General features: G+C 46.9%; 1 protein-coding gene across 13 annotated transcripts in view; it reads right to left on the reverse strand.

Annotated features, from left to right (window-relative positions):
- Positions 1-7,941, reverse strand: part of LOC309333373 (5-hydroxytryptamine receptor 2A-like) — a 241,512-nt gene extending 233,571 nt beyond the window's left edge. For all 13 annotated transcript variants that reach the window (XM_081846792.1, XM_081846791.1, XM_081846793.1 and 10 more), the window contains exon 1: positions 7,353-7,941. The gene's annotated coding sequence lies outside the window, so the exon portion shown is untranslated. The remainder of the gene's footprint in view (positions 1-7,352) is intronic.
- Between the last annotated feature and the right edge of the window lie 18,739 nt (positions 7,942-26,680).

Genomic DNA, 26,680 nt, shown 5'->3' on the forward strand with positions numbered 1-26,680 from the left:
TTCTAGATTGTATTTGAAGTTTTTGTACAACTCAGCTTGCAGATGAGGGTTTAATGCAGGAAAGAGTAAGCAACCTCCAGATTCCCAGACTATCCCTGTATCTTTGACCCCTTAGCTTGCCTCCCTATCTCTTTGATGTTTAGACAGATATGTCTTGGGTTGCATCCTGTCTACAACTTCCTCCTCCTCACATTTCTCTCCTGTGCTTCAAAATGAGAGATCATCTTAAATCTATCCTCTTAGAACATAGAAGCAGGCATGTCTGCGTATGTCTTCTCTAGATTAGTTAGTTAGCTTAGAACAAAAAACCTTTTATATCTAAGATATATTTTCTGCAATAAACTCCTGTATTATTTTCTTACTCTACAAGCAGCTGTTTTTCTGTGATTTCAACAAGTTTATTCTCTAATGTAATCAAAATTCACAAGCCAGACACTGCTTACTCTGCATACCAAAGAGCTCCAACAGGTAATTCAGTCCAGTAGGAAGACCCTTGGGGAAGTCAGCTGTCCTGTCATGCATGGGTCGTTCCAAGCCCTGCTCCCAGTTATCCTTAGAAATGCTGTGGGCCAAAACAGGGAACTTCTGCATGCAAGGCAACGCCTGTCAAGCTATGGCTCTTCTCTCAGGCATGCAACAAAAGGAATTCCTCAGTCATTCTTGCATAAACAGGAGTCATAGCACAGGCTCCCAAATGGAATGCACCTTTCCAAGCCATGCCACATTGAGCCAAAGCAACCGTGGTGGTGCAGCTCATTCCAGCAGAATGACACCACCACAAAAAGCACTGCTGGGCACTTGTGTGCATGTGCCATCCAAACTCTGCAGTGTATAAGCCACAGCATTCCAGGCATGCCAATGGCCAAAATGCTGGGGCAGGGATTTGTGAGCCCTTCATTAACAGCCAAATAAGCCACTTGCCATCTTAGGAAAACAGACAGTAGCAGCTGCCATTATATCAGGGAGGTTAACTGAACACCCTACACTGCCAATTTTGCCCCTTCACTGCATCAGTCCAAGCTCACGCATGCACAGTCTCAATCTGCTCTGAATAGGCTTTTCTCTCTCTCTATTTTTTTCCCAGCTGATTAAATCTTGGCCACTCCATTTTGACTCCAATTGCCTTAATGATGAATCATTATCAGGCTCTGGCCCTGCAGGAAAGCAATTTCAGTGACTACTTTCTTCCCATTTGCAACTACATGTGTTTCACCAGTGCTGTCCTTTAAATTCACCTTTCAAGTCAGACTCCATTCTTGTGAGTAACAAGAGAACATTCCCTCAATTACCTTCCACTGGTAAGCAAAACAAGGAAAGGGCTCCTGCTCCAGTGTAAACAAAGTCAAGTATTTCTCCAGAAAAGGGCTTGCTGTTGTCACCTGTGCTGTGAACATGTGTTTTGTTTATTCGTTTATTTACAGTCTCTGCTAAGCCTATTCCAGCTGCCCCTTCCAATGCAGACACACGTCCCAAAAGATGGCTACAGGCTCCGGATTCATAGAAAGCATTTAGCTGCCTTCCTCTGATACTTGCCTCATCCCCAAGACAGACACACATGCAAAATTCTGCTGGAAGTTAATTGGTGAGCGATTTCATTTCCTATGTTGTGTGCACCAGCTCCGGGGAACAAATGTGAGCAGATTCCCATTGCTCACAGGGGTGGGCCTTTTTTATAAGAAGATATAAAGATACCCATAAATGATATATCTGTATCATCTTACCAGCTGCAGATCACCCGTGAGGCATTCAACAGGAGAATATGAGGTTACAATCTGCTGTTGCAACCACTGCCAGATAGGCGGTCAGGGCTCTTTATTCCCCAGATCGTGCTTCAAGAACCCAGGACCTCTCTTGCCTCTCCTACATACCAAACTTTGATTGCTGCCTGCATTCACCTAAAGACCCACACTTTCCCATTGCTAGAGAAACCCCATGTGAATGAAGAACTGAAGCTGTGAACACCTTGCCATCTTAAAATGCAGTGCGGTCATTGCTCTTTCTCCCTCCCTCCCCCTCTCCACCCAACACACACACTGTTTCCAAGTCACCCTCTGTAGGCTGAGAGGGGGCATAGATGCTTTTGGAAATAGCTTAGTCTGTAGAGAGCATGAGATGCTTGGTCTCAGGGTCATGGGTTGTGCCCCACGTTGGGCAAAATATTCCTTCATTGCAGGGCTTGGACCAGATGACCCTTGTTTTTCCTTCCAACTTTATGATTCTACATGGCTTATGTTTTCAATTCAGATCAAACATGGTTTGGGAGGAAACCACATCAAAACACAGTATTTCTCAAGAAGCTGCAGGATAAATATGGGTTGTGGCTAGTGGTGGGAATGCAGTGGCTGCAGGAGTGCATAGAAAGCCTAGGTCAGCCTTCTATGTAACCCAACATCCTCCACCAGCAGGTCCCTGGGTGGGCTGCAGCAATTTAAAACTCAGTATTAAAAACAGTTGCAACTAATTACATCCACAGGAATAGTGCGGGCCATGAAAACACACATCTCAGGTGTTGAGGTTCATTAGAGCAACATTCCCTTTGCCTCATCATTTGCAAGGGACCTTGCCCCTCCCTCTCTCCATCCTCATTTTCTTCCTTTCCTTTTTCCTTGTCTTAGAACAAGCCAGGCTTCCTTAACCTGGTGCCCTCCAGGCATTTTGGACAACAACACACCCCCCCCAGCCCCAGGGTTACATGAGAGAGGGATATTACAGCTCCAGCTTCTCACGAAACACAGCTTCTCACAGTTCTGTCTCGGGACAGAATAATCTGTTGGTTTTAGTTCTCTCAGTTTCTCATTTTTCCAATCTTAAATTCAGTTCCACACATTTGTGCAGCAATCTGCATTTTAAAAAACTAATGAATTGGAGTGTGGATTTCTCCTAATAAAACCCATTTTTGTATGTAGTTTGACTAATATAGACATTTTTGCCAGCCATCTCCCCCAGTATAATGAATTCAAGTATGTTATTTTCACCAGTATCAGCATTTTATGCACACTTTCCCTAATCTATGCATTTTTGTAAACGTTTAGTCAGAGAACTGTTTCCAGAATTTAGATAACTGTGGATTTCAAAGGATGGCTATGTATTGGTTAAGTGATCATTTCGTAAGATTCAGCTTCAAATGCAGGCTGAATCAGATTTCTTCCGTAGTCCTAATAGAGACACATCAATTGGGGAAAGCAGGACATCAAGCTGATTGGCAGTAGGTTCAGAACAGTAAGGAAACACTCATTCTCAGTGCATGTCATTAACTTGTGGAACTCACTGAAACAAAGTATAGTGATGGGTAGAAGCTTAGGCTGATTTCTAACTAAACAGAGCTTTCACATTCAGAGACGGTATACTTTCATTTACCATGTCCCAGAGCTGTGTCCAAACAAGAGAGCTGGAAGAAACTCTTCTTGGAAGAAAGGAGAGGGGTTGCAAAAGCAGTGGATCCTTTCTGCTTGTTGATGAAGTTCCTGATGGGCAATGATTATATATAGCTGTCCAGAGTGGCTGGGGAAGCTCAGCAAGATAGGTGCGGTATAAATAATAAATTATTATTATTATTATTATAGCAGGGTTTGGGGACCCCGCAATCCTCCAGTTGTTGCACTACAACTCCCATCGCCCTTTCACTAGTAAGGCTAAGGCAGGTTGGAGACCAACATCTAGAGGACCACAGGTTTCCTATCCCTGATATAAGGGATATTCCCAGTGCTTTTCCTCCAGCATTCAGAGCTCTTTGTCAACCTTATCTGAATAATCCCCCTAACCCAGTTTATAAAACAGAAGCATCAGTTGCACTGGTAGGGCAGCAGGGTACGGAGTCCAACAGTAGGTGGCACTAGAACAAATGACAGCCAGAGACCCACTGGACTAGTTCTAAGAAAGAAGGCGACATTGCTGTCACACAGAACAGAATAATTTTCCCTATACTGGAGACTGAGGCTGGAAGAAGCGCTTAAGGGCACCCAATGAGCTCTTGGCTAGAGTGCAATTTCAATTCAAAGCTCATCGTAAGGAACTATGATGCTTGGAAGGTCCCCCACATGAGTGCCTGAAGATGGGCAAGTGGTCTGACTCAGTGCACAAGCAAACTGTCTCTATTTTCTGGTGGATTCAATCACATACTGCAAGTTTCATGTTGTGCAATGCTTAGAAGGTCTTGCACAGCAAACCCGCTTCTCCAGAAGACTCAACTTTTTGCAGTAAGGAAAGTGATGGGGAACTGCACTAGAAAGTGTGGGTTAACATTTGCTTTGACACAATGTCATCTGATGTATCCCACAAACAAATCAGAAGGAAAGCTCATTAAATAGTCTAATCTCCCCGCAAATTTATTGTGATGAATGTTCAACAAATGGGTTGCCTGAGAGCTGCATGCTAAGGCAGATTCTTATGCTCTCTCCCAGATAGTAAGCTTTGCCACTGAAAGATGAGAAATTGCGTGTCTTGTTCTGTGTACACACCAAACATTTAAAGCACATTTCTCCACCTTATAAAGAATCCTGAGAAGTGCAGTTTGTTAAAGGTGCTGGGAGTTGCAGCGCTGTGAGAGCTAAACTACAATTCTCAGGATTGGGGGGGGGGTTGCTTTAAATGCATGGAGTGTGTGCAGCCATCAGAAGCCAAGCACGTGTATACGCACACCCTTTACACATCCCTGTTATAATTATTTCTTCCACATCACCAGTGTGTCAGCTACTGCCTTCCTGAAGCACCCACCCTGTTTCAGTACAATTTGAGAAAACATGCTTATTCCACCCCTCAACATATGCCCTTCACTGAAAACAATTCTGCAGCTGGCACTTATCCCTTGAAGAGACAGAGAGAGAGAGAGAGAGAGAGAGAGAGAGAGAGAGAGAGAGAGATATGAAGGATGGCAAATGACAAAAAGCTCTCTCCATTTCTGCCTGGGAGGAAGAGTTCCATTGTGGCGACCCTCCCGGCAGTTAGAAAAATCACTCTACGCCTGTGGTCACTCTGCAACAACTAAACTGGATTCTAAACGTTCAGCTCCCCTCCGAGAAAAGGGGAAAAGCACCAGCCACACAGAAACTGAATCCGTTCCAGTACCGATTCAAGTAGTAACGTGCCAGCAGAGGCTCGCACATTCCGACACCACTTCTAACTCCCAACCCAATTAAAGAAAATAAGTCGCTTGCATCGCTTAGTAACCGAGATCAACACAGGGTCAACGTTCTATTGGAAAATCAGAGATGTTGCTGTTCCGTGGTCCCCTGTTGCTGCTGCTGCTGCTGCTCCATACCTGCGAGTCAACCGGGGAGAACAGCTAGTCCTAATCTAATTCTAGGCGCTCTTGTTGTTCTTCACTGGTGCCAAACTGCGCACGGCCCTCTGGGTTAAGCTCCGCATTTGGCACCTCCGAGGAAGCACCAGGAATGCTGCTGCGCTCCATAGGCGCATGGCAGCAGGGCAGATTGTGCCCTGACTGATTCCCAGGCTGTTGTTCTTAGGTGCTCACAGCACAAGGAAGGCGCTTCCAAGAGAAAAGGCAGGTTTTGTGGGGGAGGGAAGAGAACAGGGCTCGGAAGAGATTGTTGCTCTGTAGCAGAGCAACTTCTGTGGATGCATAAAGTCCTCGATGCAACTCTCCCCCTGCCACTCGCGGGCAGCATTGCCCGGGGGAGGATATTGGGCAGCTGGGGAAAAACCCCGCCCCCCCTGCCTAAAACCTTGCAGAGCTGTTGCCTGTCCTGGATTAACAAACCGATCAGCCTGACTCCATAAAGCAGCTTCTTTTGTGTGCATGCTGCTGGGCACCTAGGCACCTGCCCCACGGAAGCCTTTCCGAGCATTGCACTCTGTCTCAGCATCGCCAACATCGGCGAAAGGCCATCCGTCTCTGTGAAAACGCCCCTCGAGGCTGGCCAGGGGTCAGAGGCTCGCTGAGGGCTGCTTCTATGTTATTGCTTAGGCGTCAAAGATGTTCTTACTGTTGTTGCGCTCAAGGCTCGTTTGCAGGTCCCGGGAGGAGGTCGAAAAGTGGGTTTAAAAGAAAAAGCCTTTAATTAAATAGCAGTTTTGGCCTGCAGTGCTTTTGCCTTGAACACATACACACGAACACAAGCAGCACTCAGGTACACGCTTGCTGGAGAAAGGTAGGGCCTTAAGCGTTTAAAAAGTTGCAAATACTCAAAACCACAAAGCGATCTTAGCTCCGCCAGGCGGCCGAGGCAAAGACACAAGATTTCATTGACAATCCAGCTAACTCCCGGGTCTACTGCCCCAGTCCTGTATATGATGTTCTCATCGCTCCCCATTTAATCCCAGCAACAACCCTGTGAGTTGGGTTACGTTAGTCCTACGGTGCGGCGCCAGGAGGTTGCCAAGCACTCTCCCTGCTCGCTCTCTTTTCATGGGGTGCCTGGATGCCTGGGAAACCTAGGCAAGGCTTCTTGGAGAGGAAAGGATTTACTTTCCGAGGAATCAGCTGACGCGGTAACTCTTTGGTAGGTCTGGGCGGTGGGATTCCTTTGGATGTCAACAACAGGAGAAGAGCCACAGGTCTGCAGAGACGGTGGGCGCTTAACCCTCCTGCGGAAGCCCCAGCGCTCTCCTCCGCACGCCCCCGCACTCTTGCGCATCAGCCCCCGTTCACTGCGACGGGTCTAGCGCAGGTGGGCTTCTCCGGGTGGATCGTACCCCACAGGGTCAGCAGGCGATGCGCTGCAAGGAACAGCTCCTGTGGCCGCCCCTCGCGCCGCGCACCCCATGGCCCACCCCAGCACCCACAAGTGACGTGACCTTGTCCAATTTTCCCGGAGGGAAGAATGCTACCCAGGATAATGTGCAGAGCTACAGACTCGTTTGTAAAGGGGGCAGGAAGGACGACAGCCTCTGAGCGATACCCTCCGGAGGCAATGAAGCGTAACTTCACAAGGCGAGGAGAGCGTTACAAAGGCACATTACCACCGAAAACCCAACCTGGTTTGCAGCGCTATCCTACGCGGGTTTTATAGTCTGATGTCCCGTCGGCTCCTCTATCCTAGCGCATCCCCAGCACGGGAAGGGAGGGAAATCGCCGCCTTTTATCCAGCGCGCAAATCCCGCGCACGCTTCCTCGCCAAGTAAAAAGCGTGCACGGGATCGTGGCCAAAAAAAAATCTCTTCGCAGCGGGTCCCTGCCTCCCCCAAAGCGTGACTGCCTCTGGGGTGAAAAGGGCCCACGAGATATAAAACATAAGCCACGTCCTGGCTGAGCTGTCCCGAGAGAAATTTGCCCTCTCGCTCCCCCTTCCCCGCGGCCGGAGAGGCAGACTAAAAGCAGCAGGCATAGCAAGGGGCAAGCCTTTCGGAGACGCAGACTGTGAGAGGCGCGCGCTTCGCTAGGGGCAGCCTACCTGGCAGGCGCGGTGTCCGGCCGCGAGCGAGCGCCGCCGGGAGCTGCTGCTGCTGCTGCTATTCCTCCTCGTCCGGATCCCCGCTCCCCTTCGCGCGGGTCCGCATGCCATTGCTGTGCGGCGACGCCCGGGCTCAGGCTGCCAGCCTCCTTCCAGTTAGTGGCCGCCGCCGCCGCCGCCGGTCCCGGCGCGCGCTCGCTCGCTCAATCAACCCTGGCGGCGTCGAGGGCGCCTCCGCTGCAGGGGCATCTCCAGAGGCGCGGTGCGGCTTCGCGGCGGCAGGAGCAGCGCCTCCGCCGGCCGCTGCAAGGCTAGGCTGTTGGTCAAGGCTACTGTTACACCCCAGCGCCGCTTCCCAAGAGAAGGAGCCGGCGTAGCAGGAGCAGCCACCGCAACTCCGCCAGCCGCCAGCACCGCCTACCGTCCGCTATCCCGCCGACGCCGACGCCTGGCCTCCCCGCTAATCGGATCCGCTGCCGCTGCACGCCTCTGTGGGTGACGGGGAGGGAGGGGAGAGGAGAACGAAAGACCCCGACGTCTTAGTGTTGCTGCTGCTGCTCTTAAAGGAGCCTGGGCCACCAAAGCGCTTGCCTGCATACGGTGCCGCCTCTCTCCAAAGACAGAGCGAGAAAGCGGCCTTCAGGGCCCCAGAGAAGCCCCCTCCTTAAGGAAGGCAGTAATTGTACCGTTGTGGTCCCGCTATTGTACCGCATAAAGGTGCAACAGGTGAAGTGACAGGAGGGAAAGGGGCCACCTGTTGATGTGCAGAGGACAGCGTCTCCTAGGGGCGCGTCTGCCCTCTGGAGGTGCGGTTGCCAACTGACCAGAAGTCACACCCCACGCTGTCCCTTTCCCTTTAAGAGCAGCTGGGTGGATAGAGGTCGGCAGCTGAAGCTGTATGCCACATGGCCATTAAAAGCACAGCTGCAGGGCCCACTTTTTAAATCTGCCAACACTGTGGACAAGAAGATAAAAGGTTACTCTTCCCTTTCTAGCTATGCTTTTCATTGGTAAGTTTTCAAGGCTGGTGGAATATCACAATGTGCAGCTTCCCCATCATCACAGCATTTCTCGGCACTTCTGCCTGTCAGGCACTGGTTAAAATCACACACACTGTACAAGCCCAGCTGACTTCTATCAAGTCAAACCACTGCACCATCATCTAGTTCTGTACTGTTTACACTGACTGGCAGCTGCTCCCCAAGTTTTCAGGCAAGGATCTTCCCACTCCAACCCCTACCCAGAGATGAGAGGGGTTGAACCATGGACCTTCTGTGTGCAAAACAGATGCTCTACCACCAAGCTGCAGCCAACAGACAAACAACTGTGCATGATCAGAGGAACCAGGATGAATGGTCTTATATTAGCCATGGTGTCCAGGGACTCCAAGTCCCATCAGCCTAGCCACCATGGCCCATGGGAGGACAGAGACTGCCCCCTCTGTACTAGCCTATTATTGTCTAATTGGCATTGACTCTGGGGTTTCAGGCAAAAGAGAATTGCTTCACAGCTATGCCAGCTGAGCATCTCTGAGGGATTATAAATACTATTTAGAAGTATTTGCATTTGTATATAATACTGTTGAGTGTTCCAAGCACTTCACATTCATTACATATCTGGTGCATAGCATTTATTTATTGCATTTTGCAAAATTTATATAACACTTAGCTGTAAATAAAGCCTATAAGCAGTTCACAAAAATGTAAACATGCATTTCAAATGTCGGGGGGGAGGGAAGCAAAATGAATAAAACCAACAGTTAAAAATATATATTCAAAGTTAAACTACAGATTAAAAAACAAACCAACTTTACATGTCTGGAAACAGAAAAGTTTTTAGCTGGTACCAAAAAGTATTTATTTGCTCTGTAGATGCAGCATAGCACCCTCTCCATTCCCTAAACAAGACTCATGGAGCCCAGTGTCATTGAAGATCCATGACAGCCTTTCTCAATCTGCCTCCCACCATCTGGGGCAGAAGGGAGGTTGTATTGCAAAACATCTGGTGGGCACTGTTTTTCTGGAAAGGCCATTGCAAAAATCCAGAATTCAAATGGAATCTGCCCTTCACAGCCATATAAGCAGATACATCTGGAGAGACCCTGCTCCTCCCCCTGTTTCCCACAGCCTGGTGTAATTACTTTTGGGCTCAGTTCTCTGCACAAACTAGCTATTCGCAAGACCATACAGTCTCATACTGCAAACCCTGCCTCCATGAAATTAAAGTCATACATATGCCAATGCAGAGCCTTGTCACAGGCTGGGGAGGCTGTCGTTTTAAAGAGACATGCATTGGAATGGCAGGTCTGTGTCTCAGCTTCAAACCCTCCAGCACATCTCATCACTGACCGCTCCTGGTGTCACAGGAATGCAGAGACACTCAACTTCTGTAGCTATATTAATTGCATAACTTGGCGTTTTATTACACCCACCTCCCTACAGCATGTAACTATGTCATCAGCTGATTGTCTGATAGTGCGCTTCTGTACCTCAGGTGTAGGGAACATTTGCCAGTCCCATGGCCACATTTTCTCATGGTAAGCTTTCTGGGGCCACTTGCCAGAAGTGGGCAGGGCCAGAGGCAAAAGTGGGTGGAGCAGCAGATGCGACTCTTACCTTTGTACAGTAGGCAGCATTTCAGCCACACAATAGTCTTAAATTTCTACGCAGACAGCTCTCCATCCTTCAGCCTGCAAGCAAGTGGCATTATGAGAACATGCTGCAAATGTGGGCTTGAGAGGGCACATCTTGTTTGAGACTCTGTCCTGCCATGTGATGCCCAATATCTTCCTGATGCAATGCATGTGGATGGCATTGAGGCATTGCTCCTGGCAGTTGCAAGTTGTCCACAACTCACTTCCATAAAGCAACATGTTCAACACGCAAGCCAGGTAGAGCTTCATCTTGGTATTAGCATCACATTGTCCCATACCCTTTTGGTGACGTGAGCTATTGCCATAGCTGCCTTGACAATATGCTTGTCCAGCACAGCATTGATGGAGAGGTTGCTGGTTATGGTGGAACCCAGGTAGACTATAAATAAATAAGTAAATTCACTCTAATCTCCGAAATTTGGGGGAGGGACATTGAAGTAAATGAGCAAATTTATTCTGCCCATGGTTCATCAGTCTCCTCTGAGTTTTGCACCAGGAACAGTGTGTATGCAGCGGACTTGGACTGTTAGGGTGACCAGTTTCTTTCCCAGTTAGTCTTTCCCCCAATCTGGTGCAGAACTATGTGTTCTACTGCTCAGTTAGCAAGAGTACAGTTGGAGCTATCCACGGTCCTGATCGCTGCTTGCTGGGATCTGCTGTGACTAAGTCAGCAGCAAACTGATTTAACTTGACTTGTTATACCTGGACCGAGCTCTGGCTAACTGACTTTGACCTGTTCTACTTGGATGGACCTGCTGTGTTGTAATCTGACCTATTTACCTAGATCTGCCTTTCTGCTTGCATCAACCCAGTTCAGCCTCCCTCTCCCTGTGCAGGCCCCAAGCCTCAACAAAAAAGGACCGCCACACTCTCAGCATAAACAAGGAGCATAGCAGGCTGCCTTATTCCTAGTCAGAGCTTCGGCCCATCTTGCTCAGTGTTCTCCACACTGACTGGCAGCAGCTCTCCAGGGTTTCAGAGAAAGATCTTTCTCATCCAAACCTGGAGATGTCAGGCAAAGCAGATGCTCTGTCATTGAGCCACAGGTAAGGGAGATATGCATGCTTCCCAGAGCTCCTTGGTGGAATGAAGAGCAACATTCAAATGTAATGTTGGAAAGTAAAACAACTGCTGTGCCTTGGTGGGCACCTCTGTGCAATGTTAAGCTTACTCCGCTCTGTCTTACCTCCCACATATTTCATGAATCAATGCAGCTGTTTTAGAGGGTCAGCTGCAAAGCTCCCCTACCTGGCCTTTTCCATGAAACCAAGAGCAGGAAGGCAGTGGCAATTTCCTAAGTTCATTTGACTGACAAACGCCCAAGGCTTTCTACTGATCTTTAAATATACTTGGAGCCAAATAAATCCTCAGATACCATGACCGGAATATGTAATGCATCGCTGCTATATCCCCTTCTCCTATTTCCATGATTCCAGCTGAGCCGCAGGACTAGGAGATACCTGTGCAAGTTAATCGATGCGCCCTGGAGCTTGATTGGAGGGGATAGCTCTGACCGCAGGAGTGTCTGTCAGCTTGAATGTAGCTAAAGCTGATGATTTCATACACTAGCTAAAGCAGGGAGAGGCAAGATAGTAGGGCCTTTCCATCAACTCAGCTGAGATAGGCCAGCAGTTCTTGGCTCCTCCTCTCCTTACGCTCTTTCTATTCCAGAGGGTCATTACAAGAACTCTGTAACTAAAGAACTAGTGTAACCAAAGAACTAGCGTTACCTCCCTCCCCTACCAACTCTCATTCCTTGGATGCTTTAGTTGAGATTCCTGCATTGCAGGAGGTTGGACTAGATGACCCTTGGGGTCCCTTCCAGTGCTACAATTCTATGATTCTATGATTCCTTTCGGGTTGGAGCCTGAGCACAGGGTCTGCCTTTTGGTTGATGTTCATAAGCCATTCCTGCAGCCTTTTTGTCAGCTGAAACACAGGGCAAAAATATTTTAAATAAATAATATAAAATCTTGGATCAGGAACACACACAGGATTGGTTTGAGCAAGAAGCTGTGAGGGGAAGAAGGGGTGTGGTGATTAGAATGTTGGGCTCTGACCTGGGAGACCTGGGTTCAAATCCCTGCTCAGCCATGAAGCTCACTGGGTGACTTTGAGCCATTCCCTACCTCTCAGCCTAACCTACCTCACAGGGTTGTTGTCAGGATAAAAGGGAAAGGAAGAAAACCATGTGTGCCACCTTGAACTCACAGGAGGAAAGAAAAGCTATAAATGTGAAAAAGGAGCTTAAGGGTGCCTTGATGTGCCAGCCATGTAGCTTAAAAAACAACAACCCTGAATGACTGGATGAATCTGAGCACAGCTTTTGAAAGCGATCCTAAGAATGCCATTCTATTGAATGACTTCTGCAGACCTGTAATATTGTGGGTGGCAATGTATGTAACGTGGAAAAGGACAAACATTTTCAAGTCAGATTATATCCCCAGAGTAAATTAAGTACAAAGTTTGGGTCTATGCGTGGTCCTCATTTTAATCTAAGAGGGTGAGTCCAAGACATTGTGACTTCCTAGGCTGTGATTTTGTGCCTACACACACCTGCACACACACAGCCTCCAGTTCCTCCTGTTCTCTGACCTCCCTATCACAATATTACAAGGTGCCATTTTTCTCACACTGAGCAAGGTTTAGCTGCCTCCTGCTGCCACCGTGCCGCCAGCGCGCAATTTCTGTTCTCACCTTGGGGCAAAGTTCTTAACCCAAAGTACTACTTCTGGGTTAGCAGAGGGTGCAACCCGAAGTGTTTGTAAGCTGAGGAGTTTGTAAACTGAGGTACCACTGTATAAAATTATGCAAGGTATGCGGGAAACGACAGTTCTGGTCACCTCACCTCACCTCAGAAAGGATATTGTAGAGTTGGAAACAGTTCAGGAAAAGGGCAACCAAATGATCAAGGGACTGAAACAATGTTTCATCGTAGAAAAAGGCTGCTGAGAGATGACATGACCGCAGTTAATAATATTATGCATGTGTGGAGAAAGTGGATAGAGAAAAATAATTCTCTCTCTCTGTACACTAGAACTTGTGGACTCTCAACGAAGTTGAATGCTGGAAGATTCAGGATGGAAAAAAGAAAGTACTTCTTCACGCAGTACATAGATAAACTATGGAACTCCCTCCCACTGGAGACAGTCATGGCAACCAGCCTTGAAAGCTTTAAGAGAAGATTAGACAAATTCATAGAGGATAAGGTCATCAGTGGCTGCTAGCCATGATGGCTATGTTCTGCCTCCATGGTCAGAAACCACAGAGAAGAGCATCTGGGTGGCCACTGGGAGAACAGTGGACTAGATGGGCCATTGGCATGATCCAGCAGCCTATTCTTATGCTATTAAGTTATACTCAGAGGAGACCTCTTTAAACTGACAGCCTCTCAAGTCATAGGCTTCATATATGCCATACATTTAAAGCACATGGCTGTCCCCTAATTAACCTGGGAGTTGTCACTGAGCTACAGTTCCCAGAACCCTTAATGAACTACAGACAGCCTTTCAGATTTAACACTGTCCTTGGTAAAGTAAGCAAAACTGAGATGCAGAATGGAGAATTCAGACTTGCAAGTAGGAGGCAGTATTTTCAGTCATATATTTCAGTTTTGATTTGTGATGCTTTGTGATACAGATAACTTGCAGCTTATGTGCATTTAACATGTGCATTCAGCTTTATGTGCTTAGGGGAATTAAAAAATTAAAGGGTACATAAAGAGGATGGGTGTCCAGGGGATAAAACCCTTGCAAATACCACCCACCTTAGAAACCAATGTTTTGACAATACATGATTTTGTCTTTAGGTGCTATCCCCAAAATGAAACTCCAGCGCAAGTTGAGAGCTGTCAGTATTTTGTAAACCACTTAGAGATTTTGACAAAAATGTTAAGCAGTACAGAAACAACCCAAAGCTGCCATCCTATGCACAACTACTGAGGAATCAGTCCCATTGAGTTCAGTTACATTTAAAGCAGTTGCATTTAAATTCTGCTATCTATCTATTCATCCATCCATCCATCCATCTATAAATGAATATTACTTCTCAAAAACTAAATTGCTTCCTTTTGATTCTGCTTGTCAGCACACCATAACTCAACCAACATTGCAGTCCAAAGTAACTCCAAAAAAAATTATGTGTTCTAGCTAAGTTATTATCAGAGCGGACCAACTAAAATTAATGGACCTAAGTAAGCCATGTCCATGATTTTCAATGGATCTACTTTGAATTGGACTATTATTTTGAATCAGCCCTTCATGATCCTCCTGCAAATACCATCATCATCTCATGTCCTTTTCTTACATGCACACCACCCCAGTGCCCCCAGATCTGAACATATTCCCTCTCCTGCTGGAAGCTTGATATTCTGTTCTGTCTTCATGCATTTGATGATGAGCTACAGGAAACTGTCAGATTGCATTACCCTGGACATGAATGGACATTGAGGGATGCCCATCTGTTTTGATGTAAGGCATCCAGACAGGTCAGGTTTGCATGCTGCCAACTCATGCCTCTTCTTTTGTCTCCAAAGAGGCTTTTCATGTTAGTTGTTGAAGCATTGTCCACAACTTGCTTATTAAAATGGGGCTGGGAAGGGGAAAAAATATGTTGTGCATATATAGGTAAAAGGCAAGGGTACAGGTAAGAAATTCCACCAGGAAATATGAGGAGGGGGTGCTGGTAAGGGACCATAAGGTAGGGCATTTGTTTTCCCTCCACTACTGTGAAGTGTCACCTGCCATCCTTGAAAATTGGAACAAAATTACTTTGGAACATATGGGACAGATATTCAAACAAATAGACCCTCTTTAATTGAGCAGGTGGGACTCTGCTGTTATCAAACAGAAAGGCATGGTAGATGCCAATATCAATCCAGAGACATCACCTCCACCCCAAAATATTAATTAACTGTAGCAACAATTAAAGGTTTATTAGCAAGATTTCCTGGATGCCTGAGATGTCTCATGTCTCATGCAGTTGTAAATAAATTAAAGGGAAGGTCAGGTTTCATCGTAACCTCCATTGTGAAGACTTCTGTATAAAGGCAGTTTGCCCAAGCAGGGGCATAAACATTTGTAAGATGCTTACTACATGGGCAGATGATGTGGGTGCTATGCAAGGAAAAAATGGGTATATGAAAGGAGAAATCCTGGATACCAAAATCCAGGATTGGGGAAAGTACTCTTTGGTGAGAGAATCCCAGTGGAGATTCAAAATCACAAAATATGCAGCAAAGGAAAGGGTGGGAATATTGGCTGCTAGACCTTTAAAGTATGCCCCTGTTAGTTCCTTCCAAAGTTTACCCCTAGTATAGAAAAAGACCACACTTTTGGTAAGTTAAAAATGGTGTGATCCAAAGGAAAGCAGAGCAATATGTTTGGTACCCGTTTGGCTGTAGGAGTTGCTGGAAAGAGGCATACAAGACACCACCCAACATCCTTAGGGATTCCACCCCTAATCTGTGTAGAGTTTGCTCCTCAGCCTTTTCTTCTTCCAAAGATGCCCCCAAAGGCAGCGGGTATGAACTTTTTCTCAGGGTTTACTCCCCAAAGGCTTCCCCACAGGGCAGTAGAGGTATAGGATCAGAGTTTTTTTAATTTTTATACTTTTATACTTCATTTTATAATTTGTCACGTACCAAAAAATCATAATATCACTTACCTCTTTGCTCATCCTGAGCCTCAACTCCCCCCCCCCCCGGCTCTCATAAGTATACCCTTTCGTCTTAGCATTCCTATCTCACCCGATTTACCTTCTTTTTATCCTTAAAGAAATTTACTTCCATATTTGTAAACAAGTTCCACATAACAACATTACAAAATATTTTAAGTAAAACCTGCAAACATTTTCAAATGTTTACGATAGTCTTTCATATATTGTATAAATTTACTCCAGCCCTTTTCAAGCAGCTCATCACACTGGTTCTGAATCTTCCCTATCAGCTTTGCCAGTTCTGCATAGTCAATCATTTTAGTCTGCCGTTCTTCCAAAGTTGGAAGTTCCTGCTGCTTCCATTTCTGTGATAATAGTGTCCTCGCAGCCATAATAGCATACATAAATATCGTTATGTCTTTTAAAGGAATTTCTTCTCCTGTTATACCCAGTAAAAACGCCTCTGGTTTTTTAATAAAAGCATTTTTAAAGACCCTTTTCAATTCATTATATATCATGTCCCAGAAAGCTTTAATCTTAGTACAAGTCCACCATATATGAATGAAATTCCCATCCTTTTCCTTACATTTCCAATATATCTTATCTTGGGTTCTATACATTTTCACAAGTTTGGTCGGCGTCAAATACCATCTATACATCATCTTCATTAGGTTTTCCTTAAGTGCCATTTGTTGTTGTTGTTTAGTCGTTTAGTCGTGTCCGACTCTTTGTGACCCCCTGGACCAGAGCACGCCAGGCACTCCTGTCTTCCACTGCCTCCCACAGTTTGGTCAAACGCATGCTGGTAGCTTCAAAAACACTATCCAACCATCTCATCCTCTGTCGTCCCCTTCTCCTTCTGCCCTCCATCTTTCCCAATATCAGGGTCTTTTCCAGGGAGTCTTCTCTTCTCATGAGGTGGCCAAATTATTGGAGCCTCAGCCTCACGATCTGTCCTTCCAGTGAACACCGAGGGCTGATTTCCTTAAGAATGGATAGGTTTGATCTTCCTGCAGTCCATGGGACTCTCAAGATTCTCCTCCAGCACCAGAATTCAAAAGCATCAATTCTTTGGCGATCAGCCTTCTTGATGGTCCAGCTCTCACTTCCATACATCACTACTGGGAAAACCATAGCTTGAACTATACGGACCTTTGTTGGCAAGGTGATGTCTCTGCTTTTTAAGATGCTGTCTAGGTTTGTCACTGCTTTTCTCCCAAGAAGCAGGCGTCTTTTAATTTCATGGCTGCTGTCACCATCTGCAGTGATCATGGAGCCCAAGAAAGTAAAATCTCTCACTGCCATAGAAGAAATCTCTCACTGCCATAGTGCCATAGAAGCAGTAAATTTAATTGTTTTTGTCCATAGTTTTAAAATCAATATTGTGGCCCAGATATTGAGCCCATTTGTCTTTACTTCTTCATCTTTTGTATGCCATTCTAATAATAGCTTATACATTTTAGACAATGTATTCCTTTTACTATCTAGCAACTCTGTCTCTTAATTTTGATTTAATATTGCGAAAACCATTCTTCTTATTATCTTCCTTAAATACATCCTGCAATTGATGATACTGCAACCAATCTGTTAATTTTCCTCTTAACTCTTCAAATGATTCAAGTTTTAATTTGTTGTCAACTTCCATCAATAAATCTTTATACGTAGCCCAATCACTCGCCATATTTTTCCTTTTCACCGCAAAGGCTTCCAATGGTGAAATCCACCATGGAGTTTTGTATTCTAATAATGTTTTATTTCTATTTTTTCCTTCTTCTAGATGGGCTAGATGAGTTTTCCTTCTTCTAGATGGGCTACCTTCCTGGGCTGACAAGCCCCACCTGCCCCTCTTAGCTGCTTCTGTAAATTTCAGGTGGACAAAGGTTCATTTTATCAGTTCTGCTGACTGACCTGCTCTGTTGGATCTCACTGTCCCCTAGGACAAGAAGCAGGGCTCATTCCTTTTTTGATAAAAGGCTACCTCCTACCCTTGAACTGTTTCTATGCCAGCTGGTCATTATAAGAACTACTATTTAAGAATTGGCACATGAGTTTACTTTTGTCCTCTTCCCTCCCTGTCCCCTTTCCTTTGTGTGCTGCATTTTCTTTAGATTGTAAGCCAGTAAGGAGGGACTGTCTTGTTTTAACTGGCTGTATGTGAACCAATTTGGGAGCCTCTTTGTCTGAAGAGTAGGAAACAATTGCTCTAATTAAATTATTTTTTAAAAAATCACAGGGTAAGCAAACTTGCAGGTTAATGCACCTCCTCCTAGGGCCACATTCCTGACTGCTGGTATTTTTTGTGTGTGCTGTTTTCTTTGGTCCCAAGGACCTATTCTGGGCCTGCAAAGGTGCTAGTTCAAGGCCTCTGTCAGGGAACTGCCATCGGAGCCAGAGGGAGAGGGAGGGCTCCAGAGGGATTACAGAGAGCGTCCCAGGAGGGAGAGAAGCAGCCCAGCTATTGGGGAGGGAAATCAGTGTAGCACCAGTGGAGAAGGGGGGCAGATGGGGGAATCGGCGAGGTGGCTCCATGACTCCTCGCTGGAGACCAGCGGGGAGAGCACGGGTCCTCCGCTGCCCACACCCTCCCTGCGCAGAAGGCTTCCGCGCAGGGAGAGTATGCAAAGACTAGGCGTCAAAGAGCTTCTTTGCTGGAAGAAGTTCAAGAAACGCCCACTGACGGATTCTGCCAGCGACTGAGAGAGCCACGGGTGAGTGGCTGTCCGGACAGAATCGGGTTCACCCAGGTAACTCAGCCAGGTGTGGTGACGACTTACGCACGAGCAACCCCTAGAACCATTACAGCCTCCTTGAGCTTTAAGGGCCTGCCTGGAAAAAAGAAGCAAGGGAGAAGCCATAGACCCAAAGTCCTCCACTCAGGGCAGCCAGAAACATCAGAAGAGCCCTGCAGCTAAATGAGGCCAGTAGCCCATCTAATCCAGCATCTTGTTCTCCCAAATGGATGCACTAATGGGAAGCCTGCAAGCTGGACTTGAGCACCAGAGAATTCTCTCCTCCTGTGGTTCCCAGCAACTGGTATGCAGAAGCTTTGCTGCCTCGAGTCATGGCAGCTCACTTAAAAAAAAAAAAAAACCCTCAGCAACAATCCAGCAATAGGTTTTCAACTCCTTAAAGACATACCTTGGGCTGGATTAACTTCCAGATGGCCAGTTTACTGTGGTGGAACTTTTTCAGCCAAAGGGATGCAGCCGAGGAAGTTGGTAGTCTGGGAAGAAACCTGGAGGCCAGGCTGAGCAGCTGTGGTGTCCACATTTGGCCCCAGGGGCTGAGATGCCCCATCCCTGGCCAAACCAAATACATCTTGCAGTTATCCATGTGAATTCCGAGCCTTGGGAATGGAGGAGTCTCTGAATATGCTACATGGCAAGGAAAGGAAGGAGAGGATTGTGGGTTAGCTCTGCCTGCTTCCCCCTTCTATTAATTAAAGCATGAATTCGCCATCAGTCGGTGCCCACATTGACAGCTGGGGCACTCTTCGATCTGAAACTTCTCCAGGAACCTATTTGTCTTTGCAATTCAAGGGCTCTGCAGCTTTGGCAATGAGTCACCCAGCCTCTCGATGTCACCCCACCCCACCCCACCCCACCCCACAGCACATGCTTCCCATTCAGCCGCACCCTGCTGGTGTTCCACCTTGTACCCACCGCCCATGCACAAAGAATGTGGCTCAGGCAAGGGAGCAGGATCTGAGCTGCTTGGCTTTCTCCTGCCCTTACAGCCAGAAGCAGTTTCTCAGGCCTAGATTTTTGCAGCTGTGGAAGTAACGAGGGAGGGCTCTAATGTTGGCAGCCCCCCCCCCAATGTTCCTCGCTTGAGAAAGCCTTGCGCCACTGAGTGGATTTGAAAACCCAATGCTCCATGCAAAAAAGCAGGCTTTACATCTGTTATATTAGGCAAACCACTACAGGAGTGTGGGGGATTTCAAAGACCTCTCTTATTCCTCTGCCACTGAGAGGATAGAATTGTTCCATGTTGCTAGTGCAGAACAGCTCCATCGGGCATGAAAAATGCCTTTGCTGTGAAGCGGATGCCATTTTAAAGATTCAGGAGATCTGATTGCTTGGGGGGGGGGTTCCCCTCCAGCACAAATCATTTTGATCCACTATAAGCTTCCTGTATCCAATCCTGGAAAGCAAAACTGCAGTGCTAAGTCAGGTGACACCATCCAACTCCTAGAAAAGTTTTTGGGGCCAACTCCAGGTGCATAACTCCCCCTCAGCTCTCAGCTACACTGGGTCTGGGTCTGACAAAAGGATTCCTTTGCCACCCCACTGACTTGACATGTCTACTGGCCTTTTTTCCTAAGCTAAAAAGCCCTCAGTGTTTCAGACTGTTTTTTGTTTCTTTGAGCCTTTTAAAAAACAACAACAACAAAGTGACTAACAAATGTAAAAAAATAATAATGTTGTAACCTTTCTTCATAAGGGAGCAGCTCCACTCCTTGATAATTACAGCTGCCTTTTCCAACACATATACAAAACATAAATATTATTATCAGTTGTTTATCAAATTTATATCCCGCCTTTCCTCCCAGGAACAGCCCAAGGTGGCAAACAGATATACTATCTAAAAACAAAACAAAAACATTCTAAAACTGTTTGAAACATTCTAAAAGCAATTACAATTTATAACACACTTTCTTGCAAGGTACTCAAGGTTCCCATAGACAGTATTCTTCACATAGCAAATGCCTGGGTAAATGGTTGAGGGAGCTGGGTATGTTTAGCCTGGAGAAAAGAAGGCTTTGTTGTTTAGTCATTTAGTCTTTGTGACCCCATGGACAAGAGCAAGCCAGGCACTCCTGTCTTCCACTGCCTCCCGCATTTTGGTCAGACGGCTAAGAGAAGGCTAATAGGTGATATAATAGAAATCTTCAAATATCTGAATAACTGTGACATGGAAGATGGATCAAGTTTGTTTTCTGCTGCCCCAGAGGGTAGGACAAAAACCAATGGATTCAAATCACATGAAAGGAGATTCCAGCTAAACTTTAGGAAGAACTTTCATGAGGGGAAGAGCTGTTAGACAGTGGAATGGACTGAGAGCCAGTGTGGTGTAGTGGTTAAGAGCGGTAGTCTCGTAATCTGGAGAACCGGGTTCGCGTCTCCGCTCCTCCACATGCAGCTGCTGAGTGACCTTGGGCCAGTCACACTTCTTTGAAGTCTCTCAGCCCCACTCACCTCACAGAGTGTTTGTTGTGGGGGAGGAAGGGAAAGGAGAATGTTAGCCGCTTTGAGACTCCTTAAAGGGAGTGAAAGGTGGGATATCAAATCCAAACTTTTCTTCTTCTTCTTCTGCCTAGGAAGATGTTGGGCTTGCCTTCACTGGCGGTTTTTAAAGAGAGGTTGGATGGTTGGATGTCAGGGATTCTTCAGTTGTGATTCCTCTGTTGCAGGCAGGGGGTTGGGCTAGATGGCCCTTGGTTTCCCTTCCAACTCTACAATTCTATGATTCTGTGATACACTGGTATTAAATATGGCGATCAGGAAGCCAATTTATGTCACACCGCAATTGCGATCCAGGAGCCATTACCTAAATCTAGGCTGCTTTCCAAGAAATAAATATCATCTTTAAAACTGCAATGGTTTGACTTCCCTGCTGTATGAGGCTTACCTCTGCCGCTGGGATTCTGCCAATGAAAGAGTAACAAAGGAGAAGAAAGGAAAAGCCAATGTTTTCATCAGTGCACAGGTATTATAATCTTGATAATGAATCAGGGAGCTGCAGAGAGCTGTTGGGTAAGGGGAGGTTCATTTCTACAGACACTCAGAGGCCACAAAGTGACTCTGGATTGCCAAAGCTATTCTAGGTCTGCAAAGACATCTGCAGCTAAGACAAAATGATTCATAAAGTCAGGGGCAATTAAAACAGCCTATTTCTGAAACCTTAAGTGGACCTATAGAGCTTTAGAATTTCCTAAGAGCCCAGCTATGCTCTTCCATGAAACATGGCCCAATTTCATTCTGAAAGCATCTGAGCCTCTTGCAACTTCCTTGAGAGTCTCCTGGGGGCCTCCCACCCATTCTGCCTATCATTATAACTTCAAACTTATAAACTGGGCCAGCCAGAAATGTAAAGAGGAGTGTGTGGCTGCAGCCATTCACTCCCTGGTTCCCTCCAACAGTAGCACCAGTATGTATTCACAAAAGCTGCTGAGTGTCACTAAACTAGCACCATGGACTCCACTGTTCTGACAAAGGTTCTCGGGGGAACAAGCCTGCTTTGATCTCTTTATGAATCTTCACCCCCTGCCCTGAATCCCACAAGGTAGGGGTAGCCAACCTGTTGCCTCCCAGATGTTATTAGATTCCAGCTCCCATCAGCCCCCTGGCCATCACGGCCAATGATCAAGGATGATGGGCATTGAAGTACAGCAGTATTTGGAGGACATCAGGTTGGCTACCCCTGAAGAGTTGCTTTTATCACTTTAGCAGAGTCAAGGAGTGCCCTGGCTCCCAAGCCAAACACAATGACAGAGCCTCATGTGTGTGTGCATGTGTAGGAAAGAAAGCTTTATTCAAAGCTTGCAATGGTGCAGGTCAGGTACAGGTCACCAAAGACACAACCAGAGAGTTCAAGAACTAAACTAAAATGTGTTGTTTATTCTTAGCAATGGACAGATATGGGAAAGGTCAGCAAACCACAAATAAATAGGGAATTAAAAGGCGAATTGCCTAATTCCTAGTTTCCAGAGACAATATAATTTAAAAACATTTGCAGACGAAACAGTGATATCTGTAGAAGAACTAATAGAGTCAATCCTCAAAGTATTACAAGAGATAAAAAAAAAATAGTGAGGTAACAGATCTTAAGATTAATAAAAATAAAACCAAACTCTTAGTTAAAAATATAAATGATGAGAGTAAAAATAAATTACAAGATGTGTCCGGAATAAAGATTGAAAGGAAGGTTAAGTATTTAGGTGTATGGGTAAAAGCAAATAATATAAATCTGTATAAAGATAATTATTTTAAAACCTGGGAACATATTAAAAGAAATTTGGAAATTTGGAACAGAATGAATCTTTCACTATTAGGCAGAGTGTCAACTATAAAAATGAATGTATTACCTAGAATGTAATTTTTGTTTCTATCAATTCCGGTGACTGGCAAAACAGATTGTTTCAACGCATGGCAAAAATATATTTCTAAATATATTTGGCAAGGGGGGATGTCAGGGAACTGCCATCGGAAAGGCAGGTGGTGGAAGGGCTCTCGGACGCTAAGAGAGACTCGGCAGCAGAGGAAGGTACCAGCAGGGGGAGGGAAGGAGCTCAGAGAGAAAGTGAGTCGGAGGGAGGGCTCCGAGAGACTTCTAGTGAAAACAGTGGAGAAGTCTCAGGACCCCCCATAGGTACACCCACTCCTCGCCAGAAACTGTCGCGCCGAGAATCCCGAAGACACATTTCCGTTAAGGAACTTTTATGTTGGAGCAGATTCCGCAAACGCCCACTGTCGGATTCTGCCAGCGATTAAGGGAGTCATGTTTAAGGGGCTCCGCTTAAGACAGAGTTTTGAGAACCATTCCCAAGCTCTGAGGGACTAAGCTTTTACGCACAAGCAGCTCATCATCCCATCACAGCAATCCGACAGTCCCTGAAAGCCGCTTGTGCAAAGAGAGGCATCATGAGCAACCCAACCGGAGCCGGAGACGCAGGAGGAGCTGGAGCGGGTCCAAGCCTGGAAGAAAGGTACAGGGTGTTGGAGCTCCAGCTAGCGCTGCAAACGGCGAAGCTCGAAGAGAGGCGGGCTCAGGATGCAGACAAGGGAAAAACCACCCCACTCGCAAGGAAGGTGCCAGGGTTGGTGCAGAAGTTTGGGGGTGATCCCAGAAATTATCAAGCCTTTAGGACAGAGATGCAATACGCCCTCAGTCTGCAGTTTGATGACTTTCCCGATGAGGAATCGAGAGTGGCGTTTGTCATTGGGCATCTCGAAGGGGGGGGCGAAAGACTGGGTGAGGCCCCTGATGGCAGCGAATAATGACGCTCTAAAAGACTCGAGAAAGTTTTTTCGCGCCATGGACCTGATGTTTTCCAGCGAGATTGAGCAAGGGGTGGTGCGCAGACAGTTGATGGCGTGTAAACAGGGGAACCGATCCGTCCGAGAGTACTGGACAGAGTTTACCATGCTGATCCATAAATTGGGGTGGGACCTGTCTGCGGACCCGATACAAATGCTGTTCGAAGAAGGTTTATCCTCGGCGGTGAAGGATGAACTTTCCCGCGCGCCCAGGGCGGAGTCTATGGACCAGCTGACTAAATCCGCGCTTGCCATAGGAGCGCGCCAGGAGGCAAGAGCCTTGGAGAAGCGGGAAGGGAAAGGGGAACGTTGGAGTGAGTTCCGCATTCCAGAGATGCCAGAGCAGCATTCCCCGCCAGTAGAACCGATGGAGATTGGAACAGCGCGCGCGCGCGCGGAGTTTCAAAAACCAACGAAGGGTGGAAGAAGGAGGGGAAGAGCGTCAAGAAATGTTTCCTCTGCCAACAGCCAGGTCACTTTGCCAGAGTCTGCCCTCAAAGGAAGGGATGGCAAGGAATGGCGGGAGCTGTTGGGGGTGAAGAAGAGGGGGTTAAGGAGCAGGTAAAAGCCAACGCCTGGTTGCCAGCATCGGGGCACAGCAGCCAGGCCAAAGATCAGTGAATGTGCCCAAGCCTGAACCCCCAAGACCAGCGCTTGTAGTAGAGGTGGTGCTAGAGCTACCAAACGGACATCCGCTAAAGATAAAGGCGCTATTGGACTCAGGCAGCTCCTGCAATTTTATGAGCAAGGAGTTTGCAGCTGAACACCAGATACAGACTATCCCTTTAAGTAACCCTTTGCAGGTGACAACGATTGATGGGAGGGAACTGTTGGGTGGAGAAGTTAACCAACAAACTGTCCCCATGATAATGAAGGTGGCAAGACACACGGAGGTGATAGCGTTTAATGTGGCCACCCTGGGAGGAGCGCCCATCATATTGGGAATGAGCTGGCTAGCGCTGCATGATCCGCTAGTGGGATGGCACCAGCGGGTAGTTTCCTTTGGGTCAGCACATTGCCTAGCACACTGCAAGGGGGGAGAGGCTCAGGGAGGAGCCCAGGCTACCCTAGCAGGGATGGAAGTAGCAGATAAAGGGAAGGTACCACGACAATACGCCGACCTGGGTAACGTCTTCAGCGAAAGAGAAGCAGATAAACTGCCCCCGCATAGACCCTTTGACTGTCAAATTAACCTACTCCCAGGAGCCCAGCTGCCAGTGGGCAAGCTGTACGCCATGTCCGACAGGGAGATGCAGGAGTTAAGGGAGTTCATTGACAAGAACCTCAAACGAGGTTTCATCAGGGAGTCACGAGCGGTGGGGGGTAGTCCAGTGTTCTTCGTGGACAAAAAAGACACGAATAAACCCAGATTGGTCATGGATTACTGGGCCGTAAATGCAGTGTCAGAACCTGTGACTTTCCCCATGCCCAGAATCGATGACATTTTGACCCGAGTGAGGAAGGGGAAAATTTTCACCAAACTGGACCTGAGGGGGGCTTATAACCTGATACGAATGAGAAAGGGAGACGAATGGAAAACTACCATGTTCACCCCCTTGGGGGCCTTTGAGTACCTCGTTATGCCCTTCGGTCTACAGGCGGGCTCAGCCTGTTTTCAATCATTTATGAATCACGTCCTGGGACCTTTACTTTACAAAAACTGTGTGGCATTCTTAGATGACGTATTGGTGGTGGTAGACCTATTAACTAAGATGTGCCATTTTATAGCCTGTTCGCATGCGGTCACAGTGGAAGAAACCGCCAAGTTGTTTGTAAAACATATTTTTAGGTTGCATGGCGCCCCCTTGAGGGTGGTCTCAGACCGAGGGAAACAATTTACTTCCAGGTTCTGGAGGAAGCTTATGAGCTTACTGCACGTAGAGGTCAATTTTTCGACTGCCCGACACCCAGAAACAAATGGGCAGGCGGAAAGGGCAAACGGTATTTTACAACAATACCTGAGGTGTTATGTTAATGACAGAGAAAATGATTGGGTAGATAATGATTGTCCCTGGCAGAATTTGCCTACAACAACGCGGAGAATGTGTCCACAGGGATGAGTCCCTTCCTGGCTAATTATGGGTGTCATCCCAGGGCATTTCCAGGAGAAGGAGGGGAAAGATGGAGTGTCCCGGCAGCGGAACACTTTGTTGAAGAGATGGAAGCGATCCACCGGCAACTCCAACTTAACTTAGAGAGGGCCAAGGAAGAATACAAGAAGCAAGCAGACAGAAGCAGACGGGAAGGTGAAACCATAAGGGTGGGGGACCGGGTGTGGCTATCCACCCAAGGACTGCCGTTCAAGGGAGGGTGTAAAAAATTGAGACCCAAACGGCTGGGACCCTTTGAGGTCATACAACAGGTCAACCCGGTGGCATTCAAACTCAGGTTGCCCAACCACATGAAACTGCACCCAGTATTTCACAGGTCCTTACTGTCGCCGTACCGAGAGGGGCAGGAGTGGGGGGGACGTGAGAGGGAGGTTACTCAAACACCAGTCATAGAAGAAAGGGAACGCAACATGCATGTGGCAGAAATCATTGATTCCAGGTGGAGTATTTGGTAGAATGGTAGAATCAGGTGGAGTATTTGGTAGAATGGGAAGGTGGAGTATTTGGTAGAATGGTAGAATCAGGTGGAGTATTTGGTAGAATGGGAAGGGGAACCGGAGTCAGAAAACACATGGGTACCGGCAGAGGAGGTCAATGATCAGGTTTTAATAGAAACGTTTCATCAACGGTTCCCAAGGAAACCTCAGCCCGTGGCACGGTTCGGGAGGGAACACTTCGGCACCACCGATGAGGAAGAGGAGTTTGAAGGGCTGCCAGAATCAGGGCTGGAAGAAGGAATAGACTCCGACGAGGAGGAGGACTCAGGGAGAAGAGACGGGAGTCAGTGGAGAGAAGTGTTTGAATCCTCTGACGATGAGGAGTGTTCTTTCCGGGGTTTTCCATCCTCACCGCCAGTAGAGGAGGGGGCGG

The sequence above is a fragment of the Podarcis erhardii genome, assembly GCF_964252035.2.
Source record: "Podarcis erhardii genome assembly, chromosome: Z".
Lineage (NCBI taxonomy): Eukaryota > Metazoa > Chordata > Lepidosauria > Squamata > Lacertidae > Podarcis > Podarcis erhardii.